This window comes from Petaurus breviceps, unplaced genomic scaffold (assembly GCF_028583685.1).
Source record: "Petaurus breviceps papuanus isolate PSGF00001 unplaced genomic scaffold, PetGlider_PUasm1.0 37, whole genome shotgun sequence".
Classification (NCBI taxonomy): Eukaryota; Metazoa; Chordata; class Mammalia; order Diprotodontia; family Petauridae; genus Petaurus; species Petaurus breviceps.
The window spans coordinates 43,304,816-43,328,322 of record NW_027186296.1 but is presented as its reverse complement, the minus strand read 5'-3'; the positions used below and the strand labels follow the sequence as shown (position 1 = coordinate 43,328,322).

General features: G+C 37.2%; 1 long non-coding RNA gene across 1 annotated transcript in view; it reads left to right on the top strand.

Annotated features, from left to right (window-relative positions):
• LOC138168542 (uncharacterized) overlaps window positions 1–23,507 on the top strand; it is a 76,654-nt gene that overhangs the window by 21,579 nt on the left and 31,568 nt on the right. Inside the window, exon 2 of the long non-coding RNA XR_011170127.1 lies at window positions 6,040–6,160. This is a non-coding gene — a long non-coding RNA (uncharacterized lncRNA). The remainder of the gene's footprint in view (window positions 1–6,039; window positions 6,161–23,507) is intronic.

Genomic DNA, 23,507 nt, shown 5'->3' with positions numbered 1-23,507 from the left:
TGACTCTGGGTCTAATGCACTTGTCACCATACAGTAAGAATCAGAGTTACTGTAAAGTCTTCAGTCTTTCAGGATCTTGAAGGCATTCTGAACATCAGAAGACCAATGGAAAACTGGGGTTATATCTTTTTCACCCCACAGAGCATATCTCCTAAGGAAAACTGAGTGGTTGTAATGGTAATGTAACTTGAATTTGAAGATCCCTTTGTGTTGGCAAAAGTAGCAGATACTTAACACTTAGTAACTCATCAAGCCTCTGATTGGGGGAACAGAAGGTATGAACTCCTGTCTCCTGTTACTGACCCAGTGGGAAGGGGTTGACTGAAGGAAATAGCTAACACTGTGTATATAAGAAAAGCCCCAGAGAGGCACAGTCACAATTTCCTTGAGACCGAGATCTGGTGGCAGAACAGCTACAGAAGAATGGAGAACTGAGTCCTGAGAACTTGTGGTGGTGGAGCTTCTTCTGAACAGGAACCCAGAGCCTGGAGCCAGGAACCCAGGAGCCCAGGAGCCCAAGTGACTGAAGCATGACTGGGATGCTGAGACTTTGTTTGTTTGAGGTTTAGTTGAGCCTTGAATTCCCTGGAGCAGAAATGGTGAAGGAGCTGACATGGACCACACCCTGTGAATGCCAGTGTGGAGCAGGACCTGCCCAGAAAGCTGGTCAAGGAACTGGGAGCTGTCTGCCACTGAGCCCAGGTGACATTCTGGTGAATCCAGGTCGAATCTGGGACCATGGAAGGAGATCCATGGAATCTGAGAACATGCCCCAAGTCAAGATGAAAAGACCTTTCTTTGGGTACTGAGTAATTATGGCATTATAGTTTACTAGTGACCCAAGGGGTGGAGGGTTTTGTGTATGATACTTAGTAAGACTTTGCTGAATAAGTGACTGATTGTACTTTGAGTACTTTGAGATATTGCTACTGATAAGTGACTGATTGAGTTAATTTAAGAGTGGCTATTTTACTTTGAGACTATTTGTGAATATTATATTGTGATTTTCTGTGATAAGTTGTAATATTGTGAATGCTGTACCTTGATTTTCCATGTATGTTTTGTTTTTGTTATGGAATAAATAGAGTGATCACTATACTGAGTAATCAGAACCTTAAAAGCTGTTCACAGTAGAATTCTGGAAAGCTTCTGTGCATGGCATTACAGTGGTACAAATTGTCATAGCTACAAAGCACTAGGCTTTGTCTATACATAGTATTACCAAAATATAAACTTAAAAAAGCAAGATAACTATAATATGAAATGACCGTTTCTGTTATGAAACACTGATCAAGCTAGGCATATTGGCTGGTGATGGATAGCCATAGAATTAGATTATCATTTATCATTCACTAACACTCCCAATGAAGGAAAGGGGAGGAGGAGAATGTGTATCTGAATTGTGGAACAAAAATAGCTATATACTCAAATAGAACCCCCCAAGGGACATGGAGAAAGACAGATAATCAGCTATGCAAACACAAACAGAGAAACAGTTCAGGAGTACCAGACAGCTATGACTGTCACCCTCCCATTGCTGGAATTTTTCTAACAAAACTGCCTTCAAAAGTAGCATATTAGGTTCAGGTTTGGGAATACCAATTATCATTTAAAAGCTCTACTTTTTAAGAGAATAAACATATTGGACCTCTATTTGAAAGACCCACCTAAGCTTCTCCTACCTCCATACCCTACTGGTTTATAAACGAAGAGTTGAGCCTTTCACAACACATTGTTGAGCGGTGGGGTTGGTTTCACAAAATCACCAAATCCTGGAGTTGAGAGGAAGTTCAGAGGTCAGCTAGTCCTACCCTCCTACAGGAAGTCCTTCTATCCCTCCCAACATGTGATCATCTAATATGAACTAGAAGACACCCCCTCCTCCAAAGAGGAGGAATTTGCTAACTCCCGAGGCAGCCCATTCCACTTCTGGACAGCTCTTATTGTTAGGAAGTTTTTCTTTACATCAAGTCTAAATATGTCTTTCTACAACTTCTACTCATTGTTCCTAATTTGGTCCTCTGGGACTAGGGAGAACACGGATACTTCATCATCAATAAGCATCACAAGACTGTGTTGGAAACGAATGTAGGCAGTTTTTAGTTTCTGTGACATCTTCTGTGCTGAAGTTGGTGACTGGGGTAAACATCTTACAATAACTTCTTGATCCCATCAAGCTTTCTCCTTATAAAGTGCCTTGAAGTCATTGTTCATTATACAATCATTTTGCTAAATCCAAGTTCATCTCTAAACCAATCGGTTTAAATATCCTCTAATACTGCTGGAACTCATATGCGAAATGTTTGCCCTCATTCTTAATTATGTTTTTCAATCAAGGCACCAGAACTGTGCCTCCAAGGTACTATGAATAATTGTGTGGAGATTGGATTCTTTTGCTTAACTCTACTGTGGATGCTCATCTGGCAATGGCTCACAGTTCTGTTTCAATTTCCATACAGAGACTTTTTTTTTGTATAAATTTGTTTGCATGTTGTCTCTCCCCATAGATTGTAAGCTCCTCGAGGGCAGGTACTTCCTTTTGCCTCTTTTTGTATCCCCAGTGTTTAGCACATGCCTGGCATATAATAGGCACTTAACAAATGTTTATCCATTGAGTCCTGTATCCAATGTTTTTCCTCAATTATGCCAGCAATCAGCAAAACAAGTAAGCATTTGTTAAGTGGTAGTTTCTAGAGATTCAGCGACAAAAGCAAACAAATCCCTGCCCTCAGGAGGTTACACTATAAAGAGGAATATGCAGTTTTAGTAGCATGTACAGAACAAGTGGTACAGTGGATAGAATCCCAGGCCAAAATTCAGGAACACTCATCTTCCTGAGGTCAAATCTGGCCTCAGACACTTAAGACACTAAGTGATTGGAGAGACATTTATACTGCACTTACCTTACAAAACTACTGTGAAGTGGTAGTACATTTCTAAATAAGCTGTCTTATGAATGAGGAAACTGAGTCATAGAGACGTTAATTTATGTCCTCAGGAATGTACTTTAGAAGACTCAAGGTCAGGATAGAACTCAAGTCTTTTGACTCTGGGTCTAAAACCATGTGACGCTGAGGAAGTCACTTAGCCCTGTTTACTTCAGTTCCTCATCTGTAAAATGAAGTAGAGAAAAAAAGACAAACCACTCTAGTATCTTTGCCAAGAAAAACCTAAATGGGGACACGAAGAGTTGGGTATGATTGAAACAACTCAATAGCCACAAACAGAAAATACACCAAACCTTGGGGGAGGCATGAGCATCAGGTAGAACCAAGAAAGGTCTCTTGAAAAACCACTTGAGTCAAATCTTGAGGGAAATCAGAGACTATTCCAAGAAGCACGATTGGCTCTATGGCTCGATAATGGAATAGATCCAGTGGCCCTTCACCTTGCTAAACCTGCCTTTATCTGTATCCATAAGGATCCATAAGGGGGATTGGGGAGGCGGAACCAAAATGGCAGAGTAAAAGCAGGGACTTGCTTTAGCTCTTCCCCAAAACCCTCCAAATATCTGTGAAAAAATGACTGAACAAATTTTAGAACTACAAAACCCACAAAATGACAGAGTGAAACAAATCTCCAGCCTAAGACAGCCTGAAAGGTCTACAGAAAGGGTCTATCACACTGGGCTGGAAGCAGATTGCAGTCCAGCATGGGCCATGCTGGCACAGACAGGACTGGAGTAGGCTTCAGGGCCCTGAATCACTGGCAGCTGTGGCAATTTCTAGACATCTCAACCCATAAACGTCAAAGACAGCATAGAAGGTCAGTGGGAAAATTCTGTTGGCCATGGGTGAGAGAGGAGTGCCGTCTGGCCCCTGCCCTAGGGAAGCAGAGCTGGTGGGTGGCAGAGCTGGTGGGTGGCAGCAGCAGTGGCTGTTTCAGGAGCTATGGGCCCACAGATGGTGGGGGATTGAGCAGCTGCTCAGAGGGCAAATTACCGGGATCTCTTTGTGGCTGCTGAGGCAGGATTTTCTTGCTTTGCCCTGCTTAGATGTGGGTTGCAGTCCTGGGTGGTGGTCCTGAGGTGAGGAGGAGAGCTGGAGTGGTGGTGCTTGTAGCAGTGGTGGAAAAGAAATCCTCCTCATGGTTCCAAGGCAGAAAAGAAGAGTAAATGCCTCTCCTTCGAAAATACTGTCTTGGAAGAACTTAAATTTTGCAGGTCCCTAGAAGTATTTCTGAAAACAGCTGTAAAAAATTCCTGAAACCTGGGTCAGTACACTCCACCCACCCCCACCCCCACTGGAAGCAGAGTCCTACCTTAACAAAGATTTAGAAACTCAAGTATTTGGCTGGGAAAATGAGCAAATGGTGTAAAAAAAAACCCCTCAGATTATAGAATCTTACTTTGGTGACAAAGATCAAAACATAAACCAGAAGACAACAAGGTCAAAGCTCCTACATCAAAAGCCTCCAAGAAAAATGTGAATTGGTCACAGGCCACGGAAGAGCTCAAAAAGGATTTTGAAAATCAAGTAAGAGAAGTAGAGGAAAATTTGGGAAGAGAAATGAGATACAAGAAAATCGTGAAAAAGTAGTCAACAGCTTGCTAAAGGAGACCCAAAAAATTACTGAAGAATAAAGGATAGCACAGCAGATTTTGTCAAATGTCTTGTTAAGCTATGTATGTAATATTTCCATGCCCTTACCACTCTAATAACTGTGTCCAGAGGGGGAAATGATGCTAGTCTGCTATGTTCTGTTCTTGTTTAACCTCTGCTAGTCTTTAGAAACTGTCATTTTTCTTTTTAAACCATCCCCTTATAAATTTTTTTTAGATTTTTTTCCCCAGCAACTAAAGTCAAAATAATTCATCTATAGTTTGAAGAAGCCACTGTCCTCATTTTCTAATTCAATACCCTGGAGGGGGTATATTTCCTTCCATGGAGGATGAAGAACCCTCCATAGAACCTTGTGAAGCATAGATCTGGCTTTGTCACTGCTGCTCAAAAAGTGTTAGTGGCTCCCTATTATCTGTCTGACAAAATACAAATGCCTATATTTGGTTTTCAAACCCTTTCTCCAAGATTATTACACCATATTCCTTTTGATGCACTTTTTGTTCCAATCAATTTGGTCTACTTATTATTTCTAGTATTCTATCTCTCCCACCTCTGTGCTTTTGCAGACTGTATTTCTCCCTTTCCCTCTTCACTTTCATCTCTTAAGAGTTATCTAGCTTCCTTAAAAGTACAATTTAAGTTCCACATTATACCTCAGGTCATTCTTGGACCCTCTATTTGTCCTCCCACTGAAATGACTTTGTGTTTTCTTATGTTTTTACATATGTTCTACATATGCACACATTGTAATTTCTTGAGAGAAGAGAGTATTTAATTTGTTTTGTTTTGTATTTTTAATACCAAGAACGTATTCAGATGGATTTGTGATCTCACCCATTCACACGTTTCCCCTAAGCTGAGAGACCACAACCCATTCATGTAATTGATCCTATATGATTCTTGTCTGTGTCCTCCTATAAATTCATCACAAGTGGTCCACTCAACATGCTGGAGGACTTCCTTTTCTTCTGATGTTTCAAAGGTTCCAGAGGAGCAATCTGGTTCTTCACTCTTCATCCCTTGTCCTTCCTGGGTCACCAGTCCATCTTCTTATCATAAAATTATTTAAAGGCAGATTATTACTTTTGTTCTTTGGGATTCTTCATTGCTTACATGTTTAAACCTGTTCCCACAAAACGTGTTTCTCCATTGTCCTCTGGATGATATTCATTTGTAATTCTTGGGAATAATTATAGTCCGTGTCTAGCAACATTGGTAGAATGTTGGCTTTTAAAATATAAATCTTTACTTTCACAAAAAGCTTATATGGTCAGTAAAGGAACTTTGAAATTTTCTGAAGGCAATTCAGTCCACTTTCTTCCTCTAAGTTCAACTTTGGGCCTGACTTATCATCCATCTCTACTAATAGCCCCAGGTATATATACTGATAGATATGTTTTCTAGGGTCTCAATCCAAGCATGTCAAAACCTGAGCAAAATACATTCTTTAACTACTTGGTCTTTTCTTTGTGAACAGGTCAAACTCCTTTGAGTGATTGCAGATCTCTTCCCAGATACCTTCAGTGTTCTGGAATTTAGTGCAATTGGGACATCATCATCAACAAACAAGCGCATCTGAAGGTCCTTAACATCCACAGGTAATCCCTTTTTGACCTGAACTGTGTGTTTGATCTCCTGTACATTGGTTAATACCTTTGGTGACATATATCTCCCTATTTTTTTTTACCTCTCCTGATATTTATTATCAGAGGTTCACTGAATACTGCTGCTTCTGTTGTTTTATCTTCCAAGGAATCTTGAATATTTCTTTGATGTGTGAATGGATGACATCTATTTACAGAAGAGCCTATAAAGTATATATTGTTCTAATAACAAATGCTTTTTTATAAGGAATGAACATTATGTGCCATGGGAATCTATATCACCTACATCTTCCAGTTAACTATGACACAATAAAGATGAGGTCTATTGCCGAATATTGCTTAAGAAGGCCTATGTATTCTTCTCATTGAGTATGTATGTACTCAATTTAACAGATGACTCTCATAAAGTTATTTTTGGTAAATAGTATTTTATTTTTTCCAATTACATGTAAAGATAGTATTCAACAATCATTTTTATACAATTTTGAGTTTCAAAATTTTTCTCTATCCCTCTCTCCCATCCCCTAACCCTAAGATGGCAAGCAATCTGATAGAGGTTATACATGTGCAATCATGGAAACATATTTCCACATTAGTCATGTTGGGAAAGAAGAAACAGAAAAAAGGGGAAAGCCACAAAAAATCAATAAACAAAAAAAGGTGAAAATAGCATGTTTTGATCTGCATTCAGACTCCATAGTTCTTTCTCTGGATGTGGATAGCCCTTTCCATCATGAGCCATTTGTAATTCTCTTGGATCACTATATTGCTGAGAAGATCTAAGTTAATCATAGTTGATCATCACACAATGTTGCTGCTTCTGTGCACAATACTGTGCTTCTGCTTACTTTACTGCATCAGTTCACGGAATTCTCTCCAGATTTTCCTGAAATCTGCCTACTCATCATTTCTTACAGAACAATAGTTTTCCTTTACATTAATTTAACACAACTTGTTCAGCCATTCCCCAATTGATAGGCATCCCCTCAATTTCCAATTCTTTGCCACCACAAAAAGTAATGCTATAAATATTTTTGAACATGTAGGTCCTTTTCCCTTTTTTTATGATCTCTTTGGGATATAGACCTAGTAGTGGTATTGCTGGGTCAAAGGATGTGCACAGTTTTGCAGCATTGTGGGCATAGTTTCAAATTACTCTCTAGAATGGGTGAATCAGTTCACAACTCCACCAGCAACGCATTAGTGTCCCAATTTTCCCACATCTTCTCTAACATTTATCATTTTCCTTTTCTGTCATATTAGCCAATCGAATAGATATGAGGTGGTACTTCAGAGTTGTTTTGATTTTCATTTCTCTAATCAATAGTGATTTAGAGCATTTTTAAAATGACTATATTTATATATATATATATATTTATATCTAAAAACTGCCTGTTCACATCCTTTGACCATTTGTGAATTGGGGAATAACTTGTATTCTTATAAATTTGACTCAGATCTCTCTCTATCTCTCTCTGTCTCTCTCTCTCTCTGTCTCTCTCTTTCTCTGTCTCTCTTCCTCTCTGTCTCTCTCTGTCTCTCTTCCTCTCTGTCTCTCTCTGTCTCTCTTTCTCTGTCTCTGTCTCTCTCTGTCTCTCTCTCTGTCTGTCTCTCTCTCTCTCTCTGTCTCTCTCTCTCTCTCTTTATATTTATATATATGAGAAAGGAGGACTTTATCAGAAACACTGGCTGTAAAAATTGTTTCCCAGCTTTCTGCTTCCCTTCTAATCTTGGTTTCATTGGTTTTGCTTGTACAAAAACTTTTTAATGTAATCAAAATCATCCATTTTTGCATTTCATAATGTTCTCTATCTCTTGTTTGGTCATAAATTCTTCCCTTCCCCATAGATCTGAGAGGTAAACTATTCTTTGCTCTCCAAATTTTTTTATGGTATCATTCTTTATGTATAAATCATGCACCCATTTTGACCTAATCTTGGTATATGGTGTGAGATGTTAGTTTGTGCTTAACTTCTGTCATTTTATCTTCTAGTTTTCTCAGCAGTTTTTGTCAAATAGTGAGTTATCCCAGAAGCTGGAGTCTTTAGGTTTATCAAACAGTAGATTACTCTAGTCATTGACTACTGTGTCTTGTGTACCTAACCTATTCCACTAATGCACCACTCTATTTCTTAGCCAGAACCAAATAGTTTTGATGAATGCCATTTTATAATATAATTTTAGATGTGGTATGGTTAGGCCACCTTTCTCTGCATTTTTTTAATTAATTCCCTTGATATTCTTGACATTTTGTTCTTCTAGATGAATTCTGTTATCATTTTTTCTAGGTTTATAAAATAATTGTGATAGTTTGGTTGGTATGGCACTGAATAAGTAAATTAATTTAGGTAAAATTGTCATATTGTTATATTAGTTTGGCCTACCCAGGAGCAACTGATATTTTTCCAATTGTTTAAATCTGTCTTTAAAGTGTTTTGTAATTATTTTTATGTAGTTCCTGGGTTTGTCTTGGCAGGTAGGCTCTCAAATATTCTTTACTGTCTGCAGCTATTTTAAATGGAATTTCACTTTTTATCTCTTGTTGCTGGGCTTTATTGGAAATATATAGAAATGCTGATGGTTTATATGAGTTTATTTTATATCCTGCAACTTTGCTAGTTGCTAATTATTTCAGGTAGTTTTTTAGTTGATGCTCCTGAATTCTCTAAGTATACCATCATATCATCTGCAAAGAGTGATGGTTTTATTTCCTCATTGCCTATTCTAATTTCTTTGATTTCCTTTTCTTCCCTAATTGCTAAAGCTAACATTTCTAATACAATATTGAAAAATAGTGGTGACAATAGTTTCATGTTTCATGTTTCACCGTGTTTCACCCTTGATCTTACTGGGAAAACTTCTAGCTTATCCCCATTACAGATAATGTTTGTTGATGGTTTTAGATAGAAACTACTTTTCATTTTAAGGAAAACTCCATTTATTCTGACACTTTCTAGTGTTTTTAATAGGCTATTTTGTCAAAAGCTTTTTCTGCATCTATTGAGATAATTATGTGATTGCTTTTGGTTTTGTTATTAATTTGATCAATTATGTTGATAGTTTTCCTAATATTGAACCAGCCCTGCATTCCAGGTATAAAACTTACCTGGTCCTAATATATTATCCTCATGATAAATTGCTATCATCTCTTTGTTAATATTTTGTTTAAAATTTTTGCATCAATATTCTATTAGGAAATTGGTCTATAATTTTCTTTGTCTTGGCTCTTCCTGGTTTAGGTATCAGCACCACATTTGTATCAAAAGGAATTTGATAGAACTCCTTCTTCACCTATTTTTCCAAATAGTTTACATAGTATTGCAATTAGTTGCTCTTTAAATGTTTGGTAGAATTCACTTGTAAATCCATCTGGCCATGGAGATTTTTTCTGAGAGAGTTCTTTGATTGCTTATTCATTTTTCCCCTCTAAAATTGGGTTAAGTACTTTATTTCCTCTTCTGTTGATTTGGGAAATTTATACTTTTGTAAATATTCATCCATTTCACTTCAATTGATAGATTTATTGGCAGAATAGCTCTTAACTATTGCTTTAAATTCCTCTTCATTTGGTGGTGAATTTGACGTTTTCATTTTTGATACTGGTAATTTGGTTTTCTTCTTTTTTTAAAATCAAAGTAACAAAAGGTCTATCTATTTTTTTCATAAAACCAGTTCTTAGTTCTAATTATTAGTTCAATACATTTTTTATTTCCGATTTTGTTAATTTCTTCTTTGAGTTTCAGAATTTCTAATTTTGTTTTTGAGGATTTTTAAATTTATTCTCTTTCTAGCTTTTTTAACTGCATGTCCAATTCACTGATCTGCTGTTTCTCTATTTTTTTCATGTAAGCATTTAGAGATATAAAACTTCACTAACAACCACTTTGACTGCATCCCATAAATTTTGGAATCTTGTCTTATTATCATTATTCTCTTTTATGAGATTGTTTCTATGATTTGTTTTTTAACCCATTTATTCTTAAGGAATAAGTTATTTAGTTTCCAATAAATTTTTAATCTATCTTTTCATGGCCCTTTATTACATGTAATTTTTATTGCATCATGATCTTAAAAAATGTATTTAATTTTTCTGCATTTTTGCATTTCATTGTGAAGCTTTTATGCCCTAATACATGGTCAATTTTTGTGTAGGTGTCATATACCAGTAAGAAAAGATATTTTCCTTTCTATTCCCAATTTTCTTCAGAAGTCGATCATATCTAACTTTTCTAAAATTCTATTCACCTCCTTAACTTCTTTCTTGTTTATTTTGGGGTTAGATTTATCTAGTTCTGGGATGGGGGGTTGAGGTCCCCCACTACTATAGTTTTACTATCTATTTCTTCCTGTAACTCACTTAACTTTTCCTCTAAGAATTTGGATTCTATTCCACTAGGTGCATACATGTTTAGTATTGTTGCTACTTCATTGTCTATGGTACCTTTTAGCAAGATGTAGTTTACTTCCTTGTCTCTTTCAATTAGATCTATTTTTGCTTTGAGATCCAGATTGCTACCCCTACTTTTTTTTTACTTCAGCTGAAGCATAATATATTCTGCTCCAGTCCTTTGCCTTTAATCTGTATGTGTGTCTCTACTTCAGATGTGTTTCTTGTAAACAACATATTGTAGGATTCTGTTTTTTAATCCAACCTATTTACTTTTTTTTTAATTGGAGAGTTCATCCCATTCACATTCACAGTTATGATTACTGACTGTGTATTTCCCTCCATCTTATTTTATAGACTTCTGCACTGATTCCACTGATGAACCACTCTATTTATTAGCCAGCACCAAATAGTTTTGATGACTGCTACTTTATAATATAGTTTTAGATGTGGTATGGGTAGGCCACCTTTCTTTGAATTTTTTTTTCATTAATTCCCTTGATATCCTTGACATTTTGTTCTTCCATACAAATTGTTTATATGTTATTCCCTCTTTGAGCCAAATTTGATAAGAATAAGGTTCAAACAAAGCTTACTACCCTCCTCTCTTCTTTCCCTCTACTATAAAAGGTCTTTCATGCTTCTTCGTGTGATATAATTTACTCCATTTTGCCTCCACCTTTCCTCTTCTCCCAGTACAATCCTGTTTTTCACCCCTTAATCTTTTCTTTAATCATCACATAAAAGTCAACTTATACCCACACCTTCTAAGTATACTCTTTTCTAACTGACCTAATAGAAATACAGTTCTTAAGAGTCAAAATCATCATCTTCCAATATAGGGATGTAAACAGTTTATCTTTACAGAATACCATGTTGGTGGTGGGGTTTTTTTCTTCCCCCTTTATCTTTTTATGTTTCTCTTGAGTCTTACATTTAAAGATCAGATTTTCTGTTGAGCTGTGGTTTTTTCATCAGGAAAGTTTGAAAGTCCTTTATTTCATTGGACAGCCATGTTTCCCCCTAAAAGATTATGCTCGATTTTGCTGGGCAGTTGATTCTTGGTTGTAATCTGAGCTCTTTTGTCTTCCAGGATATAAGCCCTCTGATCCTTTAATGTAGAAACTGCTAAATCCTGTGTAATTCCAACTGTGGTTCCTTGATATTTGAATTGTTTCTTTCTGGTTGCTTGCAGTATTTTCTCCTTGACCTGATAGTTCTGTATAACTTGGTTACAATATTCCTTGGAGTTTCATTTTGAGATCTATCTTGGGATGTGATCAGTGGATTCTTTCAATGAATATTTTGGTATCAGGACAGTTTTCCTTGATAATTTCTTGAAACATACTGTCCAGGCTCTTTTTTTCATCATGGTTTTCAGGTAGTCCAATAATTCTTAAATTATCTTTCCTGGATCTATTTTCATCTCAGCTGTTTTTCCAAAGAGGTATTTTACATTTTCTTCTGTTTTTTTTTCAGTATTTTGATTTTGTTTGATGGATTCTTAATGTATCATAGAGTGATTAGTTTCAACTTTCCCAATTCTAATTTTTCTATTTTTTTCTTCTGTTTGGAATCCACCTTCCATCTTAATCTTTAAATACCCTTGGTATAACTTGGTTTATTTAGATTTCTTGACTGGTTTTATCTTCCACTGTTTCTCTCTTCTTTAGGAGATGATACTGCTCATAATTGTTCATCATCCTTCTTCATAAGATTTTACAAATAAGCTTATATCATAAACCAGGACTGCCTTTGGTTTCCCATCTCTATCCATTAGCAAAGCAAGACAGATATTGACTATCTAAGTTACTTTCTGGAATCTTTGTATCTCCTTGTTGTGGGAATTGATTTACAGTGGTTAAATTTATGGTTTAATATATAGAAAACTGTCCTCAAAGCCAAAAGCCTTAGGTTCAAGTCCTTCTTCTGACACCAAGGACACCATTGCAAGTCATTTTTTGGCCAGTCTTTATAAGCAAAGATAGTATTACTGACTTCTGGTCAGTAGGATATGCATTTGTAGATTTTTATTCAATTAGTGTATATGTCTTGCAACAAACTAACCACATTTCCACATGTTATTACCCTGGGAAAGACATGTAACCTCTTTGTGGTACAGAATACTCTATAAGATTATACAGTCCATAGAAATGTGCTGACTTGAATTGGTAAAAAGATGTCTCCTCATTTAGGAGCTCCCTGTACTAATTAATGGGTACAATCCCTAGTCCCTATTCCCTAAATTTACGTTTAAGATTATTGTAGTATCATAAATGTCATTCTGTTGTAATTTTCCTGCTTAAAAATATTTTAATTACTTGTTTAAATAGTTGGGGTTTAAGCTTTTTCAATTTTTCAGTTTATCTTGTATTTTTTTTTCTGGTTTTGTTTTTTGTTTCTCATTTTTGTTGTGTTGTGCTTTCTTTAGTAATTATGATCTTAGTTCTGATGAGTTAACACCTAGACTACATACAGATAGCTAATTCAGGGATAGCTTCCACATCTATAACATGCATTATCCTGCCTAACAAAACAGAATCTTTTACTTTTCATGGTTTTATATGGTGCTCACGATGTTTAGCATCTACCACTTCTTTTCTCAAACAAAGCATTCATGATATAGATGAATAAATCTTCTTTGTAATCTACAATTCTTTGGCATCTCTCATTCTTTTTCTTGCTGAACCATGTCTTTCCATATGTCTCTCCTGATCCTTACCATTTTCCATCCCTCCAGTGAAGTCACCAAGAATCAGAGTGCTTGTTGATTTAATATGGAGGGTCTTGTCAAATTCATCACAGAATTTTTCTACCATTTCATCCTCAGCAATTAACATAAGAAACAATTATTTTAATGGTGGTATTTTTGCACATACATATAATTAGAATTATAATACCTTATTTCCAAATAGCCCTTTAAAGTGTTTCTTGTTGCTTTTTGTTAAATGATAAAAACCCTTTCTACCAACTTCTCTATTTGAAACACCAAGGAGTAGTTAAGAACTATAATACCATTTAGCTACAATCTCCTTTTTCTTCTTGTTTCATTCATAACAAAAATGCAAAAATTAATAGAATTCAGATCCTCCAGGAGAATGATTACTTGTTGGCCTCTAGACAAGACTCTCACATACAGCATACAAATAATCTTATTAAAATCTATTAGCAAAAATTGTATGATTTATGGTCTGCTCTCCCTTTCCCAATGATTCTGCCACAATCATTAAAGAGGGAGGAGACATAAGAATGAGAGTCACTTTTTATTTTTTCATGGGTTTTCTTGATCAAAAAAAATATTAGCATATGTTTGGCCTACTAGAGATATGTCTATCCAGGTTTATCTAATTTGGTCTTTCACATAATCCTATTCATCCTGCTTCATCATGGTAAGGAGGAGTCCCTAGATTCTTGGAGACTGCACCAGTCTAGCATAAGCTCTAGAAGATTCCACAGTGCTGAAGAGACTTCTAGCATGGCACTGGCAACTGGTACATAGTAGAAGCTTAATAAATTTTTGTTGAATTGAATTAATTTAAATATTAATCAAGCACCAAAGTCACATGAATAGGACCAAGAAGAAAAGTTTGGGGACTAAAGGGGAAAGTTCTTATATTCCAAAAGAAGGGGTGGTGGTGGAGTTTTTGGACCAAACAAGAGCCAGAGTCAAGAGCAAAGGTCATAAGTTCCAATAATTCAGTTACAGTAGTAACTTAGAGGAAGTTGTGAGATCTGTTCTCCTAACCCTTACTGGTAAGACATATCTATAATCTTAGGGATTAATAGCTTGTTATCTGGGAATTGGGTTGGACTAGAGAAGGTAAGATGAAAAAAATATCATTAGGAAGAATTATAGCTCCTTCAAAGAGATTAAGGGCAGCTAGACATAAATGTGAACTCTAGGACAAACAGCAACTACCATAAAGCTAACTTTTGTCTAGAGGTGGGGGTAGTGGCTCTGCTGCATTTTAATGGCCGCATGATAAGGATAAGACACAGCATGGAATAAGAGTCTGGAAACAGGAAGTGACTACAGGAAGAACTAGGTTTAAGGTCCATTTCTGATACATACTGGCTATATGACACTAGGAAGGTCGCCCAATCTCTCCGTTTCCCTGGCAATACTCTAAGATGGTAAATTACAGAGCAGATTCTGTCCTGGCAAAAGGACCAATTAAGTCGTGTCAAATAAAAAGGAATGCAATGAAATCATAGGTATGGTCTAACAATAATGATAATGATAAATGTAAGCCCAATGAAATCACAGATGTAGTATTTATCCCTTTCCCTAAATACAAAAACAACAGTGACAGGAAATCTGAAACAGATGATGAAGTTACATTGGGAAGAAAGAATGGGAGAAGAATAATCCCTGAACATATCCTGGGGGTAGGAAAAGCAAGGGATTTGACTTAATGAACATAATGATCCATGTTCAGATGCTCAAGTGGAATCAGGCTATGTTAGTGCTTCAGGCTGATCTCCATATCTACTTGCCAGAGCTAAATGGAGTCAGTAAATGAATAAGGATGCTCAGTGCCTATAAAGGATGTGGTACGGACCAGGGAATCAAGATGTGTCCGGGAAGGATCACAGAACTAACAGTATAAATCTGGCTGGTTTTCCCTTGGGATAATGACATGCCTCAAGAACTCTTCTTTGTCTTACTGAAAACACCTTTCAAGTTGCTCATGCAGTTGGCACTGGCAGAGGCAGAGTCATTACCATACAGACAGAAATGGTGGGCCCTGCTGAGCTCTAAGAGTCAATTAGAAAGTTATCAAGGTATGTGATCAGTGACTGAGATTCAGCAGTTCTTGGAGAAAAAAGCAAAACTATGAGAAAGTACTAAAATCCTGAAGGAACATGGCTAAAGCTGAATAGTGTTGCTCTAGACTCACAGATTACCATAAAGTGGCTGTATCATATCCATATCATAAAAGTTCTTCCATTTGCCTTTCACCTTAATCTGAATCAGGTTACACTTGTCATTTTATTACTGAAAATCATCTGTTCCTAGTAACCACTAACTCTTCCCCTAAAGTGTTGATAATTATCCAGAACTATCTGATTTTAAGGTATTGTACAATCAAGTACACTGTCAGCAATGTAATTTATACAGTATAAATATGACCAACCAGTTATAAGAAAGACACAACAGACAGAAGGAAGAAGATTCATTATCTCTTTAGGGTCTATGGGCCCCGTTGATAGTCTTTATTAAGTGAACCGAAGGCTAGACAGTTCAATACAGCCAGCATTTGGAGTTTAGTTTCATCCTGTTTTGTTTTTAATTAGGGCTTATATCTTGCACCAAACTAACTAAATTGTTTCACCCAGTCCACCATGACCAAAGGGAAATGTTGGTCACAGTCTTTTGCTTTGGAACACAGTGGTATTACTTGCCACCTCAAGGATTAAACACAAGTAGCATTGTGCTTTAACCACCCTAAGAAAAGCAGTTCAAATATCTCCCTAATACAATGATTCAAAAAACATTTTTTTAGCTAAAATTTCTTACTATTGTCTTGAATCATTATACTCTTGCCACATTCCCATAGCAGTACATGGCAGACATTTCTTTTTTTAACTGAGTTGAGATGAATTAGGAAGCCATCAAGGCATAATAGGAGAAGTGCTGACACAGGAGTCAGAAGGCCCAGGTTCTAACCCTCTGTCACAGGCTAGCTGTATGACCTTGGACAAGTCACCTCACTTCCTTAGGCCTCAGTTTCTTCATCTATAAAACAAGGAGACTGGACTAGATGCTCACTAAGCACTTTCCCAACACTACAATTCGATGATGCCTTAACTGTTTTGAGAATTTCATAATAGTCCCTGAGATAGATGGGGAAACCATAGGGTGTCAAGAACTCTGAGTTAGGAATTCCTGCTCTCACACATTAAGTGGGATTCAAGTTGAGTGGCCTAGAAGAATCAATGATCCAGTTAACAGCATATTCTCTGGAAGGATCTGGCTGGTTGCCTGTAGAGCTCTTCAAATGCCTTAGAGGATAGGCCCCAGCTGTGTGACAAAGCATCGTCCCCATCAGGATGCCAGACCAAAGGAAAAGAGAGACCACATATTTTCTGAGGACACTGCTGAGTCACTCTAATAGTTGCATTGGGTTTTCTTCCGCATCAGTGCTAAGGCACATTCTTTCCCCACTGCCTGTGATTGCAAGTGTGTCCTTTTTCAGCTGACAAGCATTTTTCTCCTTGGTGTAAAAAGAGCTGAAGTTGATGTACTGCCCTTGTCTCAGTTTAATGGCAACAACTTCAGCTTCCACAAACCTATCATGCCAAGTCCATGCCCAGACATCTTTGCTTGTGTCACAATATCATCAAAATGATGCCGGGACAGCCAAGAATCCTGTTTCTTAATTAACTGCTTCTGCTAGGGTGCCAATAGAGGGAACCCAGGATTAGTGTGGGGAATGAGGAGAGAGCACAGAGGATGAAGAAAGAAAGGAGAATCTCTAATCATAGAGGTGTGGTGGGAAGAACTCCAGACAGAGAATCAGGAGCCCTTTTGTTATTGTTGTTGTTATTGTTGATGGTGATGATGGTGATGATGATGATGATGATGGTGGTGATAATCCTTCATTCTCAAAGAGGACCAACCACATCAGAAGCCCTGGGTTCTAGAGGAAGGTAGTCAGAATGGTAGAAGGCCTTGGGTTTATGTCGTATGAAGATCATTTTAAGGAACTAGGAATGTTTGACCCGAAGAGAAACCTCAGTGAGGGACATGAAAGCTGTGAGAGGTAATTCGGTATATTAGAGAGAGTACAAGAGTTAGAGTTAAAAAGAATTGGGTTCAAATTCCACCTCAGAAACTTATTATCTGTGCGTTCTTCAGCAAATCTCTGTTTTTCCAGCATTGTGCTAAATGACCTCTAAGGTTCCTTACAATTCTAAATCTATGAATGAATAAATTTAAAACTATGTAATAAGTGTTTACCTTGCACCAGGCACTGTACAAAATGCTGGAGATACAAATACAAAAAGTGAGAGAACTGCAGATTTCATGGGGCCTCTCTCTCTTTTTTTCTTTCTCTCTCTAATATGAATGTGTGTATTTATGTGTATGTGTATATATGCATAAATATATACACATACATATATATAGATACACAGATATATATATATATATATATATAAGCCTATATAAGAGGCACATAACACATATAGAGGAGTGGTGACTATGGAGTTGTGTTTCGGACTGAAAAACCACAAGAAATGAATGGAGTCACAAAATAACTGATTGGCACGCCCAAATCCAGTGTTGATTTGATTTTTGTTCCGACAACAAGAGGTCAGAGTAGGGAGGGGGGATAACAAGAGCATGAGTAAGGGGCAGAGATAACACCATGACAGAAAGATGGCCAGAGTGCCCGCTTAGATCACTAAGTATCTGAAGGGCTATTAGGGGTAAGAGGAATTATACTTGTTGTGTTTGGACCCAGAGAGTGGAACCAAGAAGAATGGGTGGAAGCCGTGAAGAGACATATTTATGGTTGAGATTAGAACACCTTCCTAACAATTAGAGCTAGCTGTCAAAAGGTAGTGGGTACCATCTAATTAATGGTCTTCTAACACAGCCTAAATAACAATTTGCTGTGTATGATATAGTAAGGATTCATTCCAAGTATGCATTAAATAGGATGGACACTAAGGTCTCTTCCAACTCTAAAATTCTCAGATTCTGTGAATTATGGTGTAACCTTGAACAAGTCACTTAACCTTACTGGGCCTTAGTCACCTAATGTATAAAATGAGGGGATTCAACTAGAAAATCTCTAAATTTCCTATTTACTCTAAAATTCTAAAATTGTAACCATCTCCCCTCCCTGCTCCACATCTTACCAATTCCTTAACTTGACAAGTTCAGTCCCTAATTTGATAAGTCAGGCATAGTTTGTGCAGGCAGCATATGAGATTTGGAGTCAGAAAACCCACATTCATATCCAACTTCTTTGTGAAACATGTGTGACTTGATCCAGAAATTTAACCTGGTAGACATGTCTTCATCTGTAAAATGAGAAGATTGAACTAGATCAAGTATTTTTAACCTGGGATCTCAGAATATGTTTGGGTTTTTTAAATAACTATTTCAATAACTTAGTCTCTTTCATAATACCATCCATTATATTTTGTGCATTTAAAAACATTATTCTAGGGACGGGTAGGTGGTGCAGTGAGTAAGAGCACCGGCCCCAGAGTTGGGAAGACAAGGGATCAGTTCCAGGCTCAGATACTTAACACCCACACAAAAAAAACTGGCCATGTAACCTTCGGCAAGTTACTTAACCTAACTGCTTAAAAAAAAAAAATTATTCTAAGAAGGGGTGCGTGGGTTTCACCAGACGGCCAAAGAAGTCCATGACATACAAGGTTAAGGGTCCCTGGACTAAAACAATCTCCAGCATTCTTTCCCACTTCACAGCCTATGGTCCTATCAGTTATCATATCCCAACCTTCCTGCTTCCTTTATAAAGCCATAACACTAAAAAGAAAAGAAAAACATTGCACTACCTCCAAACTACTGCAGTTCTTTACTTCTTTTTTGACCAGTTCAGTTTACTGCACTGGGAATTTTCCATCCAGACTCCAAAGAACGATAAGGTCTTGAAGAACTGGGTCCAATACATTTCCTAAATCGCCTGTGAAAGAAATTGAGAAGGAGCATTACATTGTCAGTGGCCTGGTGCCAGGAGAGACTGACTGACAGAGCAAATCAGACTTTTCTCTGAAGAGGCACACCTCAATAGACATGCTATCTGCTTTCTAAAGGCAACGCGTTTCCATTCAAGAAGAATGAGGTCTCAAGGAGTAGTTTTCCCTTTGATCACTGGGGCACATTTCATGTGATTGCCTGTCTTCCGAGCTAGGGGACATTTGCTAATGTTCCAAAAGGTCTCCCCATTCAAGAAGCTGGAAACGACCATTTCCCTACAAAATATGCTATTTGTGAAGATGAAGAAAGATTAGTCAAGTTGGGGGATTAGGGGAATGGTGATGAGAGGCAACATAAATAATTAATATGATGATAATTTAGACTGACTGGGGTTGCATTTTGAGATTTTTTTTAAAAAGCTGCAGTGGATTTGGAAAATGTTAAAATAGTACCTCAAATAGGCATTTCATTTAGATTTAATAAGACTGATTATTAAGAGCATATTTCACAACGATTAAGAATTCTGACATTCCCTCATCTAACAACTTTAATGCGTGCCACAAAAATTAAAATACTTATTTATACAACTAACTTGCTAACAAGTTCATTTTGAGGAATTTTCCCAACTTGCAGAAGGCCTAACTTTTTATAAGAAGTACAGAAAGGGATTACAGGATTTGAGCACCATAGGAAAAATGTTATTAAATTTATCATCTGAAGTCCACACTTCTCCAATCACTTCATACATATCAAGGATCTGTTATTGAGTTAGTGTGGTCATTCCCTCTGTGGGTGGCCTCCATGTTCCACTGGTATCCTCACAATGTCAAGAGAAATTAAGGAAGGTCTCCATCCTATTGTATAGATCCACTGTGGCAAATTTATGGAAGGACATGAACAAAAGTTATACAGAATGGGCAGACATGGCTGAGACATGATCTGCTTCTTAGATTCTCTAGTTTCCTTCAAAATTCAAGGCATGTGTCCCTTACATGAAGTCTTTTCTGATTTCCTTAGCTAAGACTTTCTCCCCAAATCTTATATTCGTTTGATATATATTTCATATGGTATATATGTGCATTATATATGTATATATCATCTTCCCCTGATAAGAATGTAAACTCCTAGGCGGTGGTGTCAAACTTAAATAGAAATCGGGTCACTAAACTATACACATAGAGAACTGTGGATTGTATATTGACCTGGAAAACAACATATTATCATTATGTATGTTCTATTATATTTTTATCTGTAAAATATTTCCTAATTACATTCTAATCTGGTTCAGACAGCACTTGAGATATTGTGGGCTTTGTATTTGATACCTCTCCTAGAGGACAGGAGTTATTTCATTCTTGTTTGTATCCCTAGTGTCACTGGTACAGCATCTGGTACGTTGTAGGCATGTAATCAGTGCTTGAGTGATTGCAAGGATAACATTGATCCTTTGAAGGATTGCAGTACATAAAATATGTATGCCACCAAAGCAGATCATAGCCCCCTCTTTCATTCTGGTAACAGGCTTCAAAAATTGCACAGGCCAGAAAATTCATCAGCAGTCAGCAATGAGTTTCTCTGACCCTAGTTGAGCTAGCTATCAGATGAGAGACCTAAAATCCATTAATAGGCCCATTCATGAAGCCTTTCCTGCTTGGGAGGTAAGTAAGACCTGCCCATGCTTGTATTCGGCTGGGAATGCCTTTGGGAACCAAACATCACCTCCATGCCATGAAAATGCATCAGAGTAGGACTTCATTTGCCAATGCCATGACTGTAAAAAAAAATGATGGCTGAAAGAATGGCTAGTCTAGATGCTGGGTCAAGTTCTACCGGTATATCTACTAAATATTCATGGATGTTTCATGTTATTGACCAATAAAAATTCCATGACAGAAGACACAAGAAGAATAACTAGATATAATAGAAAAGTCATAGGGTCTTGGGATCATGAAGCTAGAGCTAGAAGGAACCTAAGAGGTCATCTAATCTACCCCCTTTCATTTTACAAAAGAATAAACTAAAGACCAGGCAAGTGAAGGCACTTGACCAAATTCACAGAGGTAGTAAGGTTCAGAGGCAAAATTTTGAACCCAGGTCCTTTGATTCTGGAGTCAGATGTCTACTGGAATGGGTGGGATCCATTGATGATCTCTAAATTCTGCTGGATAGAGGGATCAATCAATTAATCAAAAAAATATTTCTTAATGGCTTAACATATTCCAGGCACTGCTAAGTGCAAAGTGAATGAAATAATCTCTACTTGCAATGATTTACATTTTAATGGAGATAACAAAAACATATAAAAATGTAAAGCTTAGATAAACATACATAACTTGTAAATATATGTATATCTATACATATATAGTGTATATACAAAAAAGTAAGACACTAGGAGCGGGGAGTCAAGAATAGTGTCATGCTTCAGATTATATCTATATAGTTTTTACATGAGTTTAACTGAGTGGGACAGTTAGAATATTTTATTAATGCAACCAAAATGCCAGATCTAATGGCCATCTAGTCCACCCTTAAAGCTGACAAGTCACCACAAACACAAGAACTTGTCATAAAGAAGACTAGGTAAGAAAGTGTGTGTGGATGATCACCAACTCACCACCATTTTGGAAAAACCATTCAAAACCCATGAAAAGATCATTCAAAGCTCTGAAATTGTCATTCTACGACTACATTCTATATTATCTTTCTGCAAGATAAAACCCAAATTCCTTAACCTGGCATTCAAATCCTTCTATAATCTGATTCTAATTCTCTCTTTGACTCTAACTCCCAACAATGTCCTACATGCTATGGATAGTCCCCTATCTTAGTCTTTGATCCCATCATTCCTCTAACCCCTAACTTTCTCATCTATGCTTATATGTCTTAACACTACTTTGAGAACCATCATGTAATTTTTTTAATAAGAAGATACATTTAGAGTTGATAGGGATATCTGAGGTCATCTGGTCCAAACTACTTATTTTACAGATGATGAAACTGTTATTAATTCCACTTAGTGTGTACTAAGCATGGGCTTATTGGTCCAGATCTGTGATTTCAGCAGTGTGGGGGCCTCACTGAGATGAAAATGCCCCATTGACATAGAATTGCAACTAATCTGTAATTTACAATCTGAAAGTTCCCTTTTTTGTGACTTTCCTGGTGACATTCAGAACTCAAGTTGTTGCTGACCCTTGTTCTAGATCCCCACCTCTGGGGATGTGGGATTAAGTTCAGTCACAAAGGACCAGTTTACTCAGTGCCAAGTTGAATTTGTAACTTACATTCTAAAAGGTTTCCTGGGGTGAAGGGATTTGTACACAAAGTCAACACATATGAGAAGGAGTATATTCCTTCAATATTCATTCAATGATCGCTTATTAATAATCTACTATATGCTAGGCACTGTGCTAGTCGCTGTAGGTACAAGGATAAAAATGAAGCAATGCCTGCCCTCATAGAACTTACATTCTAATATCTTTCTTACTCAACAGCTAACCCCATATCTACAATACAGGTTATCTCTCATGTACTTTCTTACAACTGTATTTTGTTTGTTTGTTTGTTTGTTTTGCTTTTTGGAGGGGAGAGGGCAGGGCAATTGGGGTTAAGTGACTTGCCCAAGTTCACACAGCTAGTTTTGTGTTAAGTGTGTGAGGCTGGATTTGAACTCAGGTCCTCCTGACTCCAGGGCAGGTGCTCTATTCACTGGGCCACCTAGTCACCCTTCTCACAACATATTTTTACATGAAGGTTATGTCTTTTTTATTCAGTTGTAATTCTTTAAGGAAAGAGAGTGTCTTAGACTATCCTGTTTCCCTAATGCTTAGAACAGTACATTGTACATAGCAAGCAATCTATAAATGCTTGTTGTTTTTATTGTTCAATTGTATCTGATGCTTTATGCCTTTAATTGGGGCTTTCTTGGCAAAGATAATGGAGTGGTTTTGCTATTTCCTTCTCCAGTTCATTTTACATATGAGGAAACTAAGTCAAATAGGGTTAAGTGACTTGTCCAGGGTCACACAGCTAGGAAGTTTCTGAGGCCAGATTTAAACTCAGATGGATGAATCTTCCTGCCTCCAGGCCTGACACTCTGTCCATTATGCCATCACAGTCTAGCTAGCTCTAGGCTTAACAACCAATGAAACTACCAGAAGTAATTGTGGGCCACTATCCTCACCATATGCTCTTTCAACTTTTTTCTTTCTCTCATCTTCTCCTTTGTCACATTCCTTTTCCTGCAACCAAACATTTCATCACTGGGGATGTGG